Below are 1,240 nucleotides of genomic sequence, written 5' to 3'. Positions count from 1 at the left end.
TGTGTGTGTGTGTGTGTGTGTCTGTGTGTGTGTGTGTGTCTGTGTGTGTGTGTCTCTGTGTGTGTGTGTATGTGCGTGCCTGTGTAAGAGCAATAGACACGAATGTGGAGCACTGGATGATGGCATTCCTGGTTTTGTAACTTTTCATTTGACATGAAATTCAAAATAAAAAGCTAAAGTGGGCCAGAGAGACTGCTCTGCAGTCAAGAGCAATTGCTGCTCTTGCGAAGGTCCTGGATTCTCATCCCAGAAGCCACATCAGGCTATAGCATCATCACCTGTAACTCCAGCCTCAGAATATGGCACTCTCTGCTTATCTGTGAACACTGTAGTAATGTGAACACACACGTCATACATACATACATACATACACACACACACACATGCACACACCATGTACACAGAAATCATAAAAATTAATGGTTTTAAAGATCTAAAGTAAGTCAGAACCACCACATTGATGTGTGCCATTATAGCCCCATGGTGGCTTACTCCTGCTTCATTGTCAGCAGCTCTGAACAATAAAAATCCTTGTTGGTTCACACCTTTTGATTTCGTTATTACAGAAAACCCTATTTATCCAAAACCAGTTCAGCACCCACCTTACTATTAAACCCGAACCATCCAAGATAGGGTCCGAGTGGCTGTCTTGTCCTAGGTTTCTGCTTTAGAATGTCTGACCAGGTTCAACTCCCTTAGGTTGACCATGGTTTTCTGTGGCTATATTACACCCTGCAAAGTACATCCTCCTAATTCCAGTCTCTGAGCCCCCTGTCCTCTGTCTTCCTGAAGATTTGATCATTTAACCAGTGGGAGCAGTCTGGTCCTCAGAAGTCCTTCGGCATATTCCCTTCTTGTTCTTCATAGTGACAGGACCCTAGGGTGGCATTTTTTTTTCATTTGCTGTGGGCCTCTGGACACAGTCAGGACAATCAATGAATACCAGATTGAAAAGCTGCTAAAAGTCTGTGTTGGTACCAGGTACAGCATGGGACATGACAGAGCTCAGCTAGGATACTTCCTGCATGTAACTGTATAGGCAGTAGCAGGTGGAATGCTGGAGTACAGGGATACTGGAGAACAGGGATGCTGGAGTGCAGGGATGATGGAGTACAGGGATGATGGATTACAGGGATGCTGGAGTACAGGGATGCTGGAGTACAGGGATACTGGAGTACAGGGATGCTAGAGTACAGGGATGCTGGAGTGCAGGGATGATGGAGTGCAGGGATGATGGAGT

Source organism: Mus pahari, chromosome 14, assembly GCF_900095145.1.
Source record: "Mus pahari chromosome 14, PAHARI_EIJ_v1.1, whole genome shotgun sequence".
NCBI classification, from domain to species: Eukaryota; Metazoa; Chordata; class Mammalia; order Rodentia; family Muridae; genus Mus; species Mus pahari.
The sequence above is the reverse complement of the archived record's forward strand: the minus strand, read 5'-3'. Positions refer to the sequence as shown.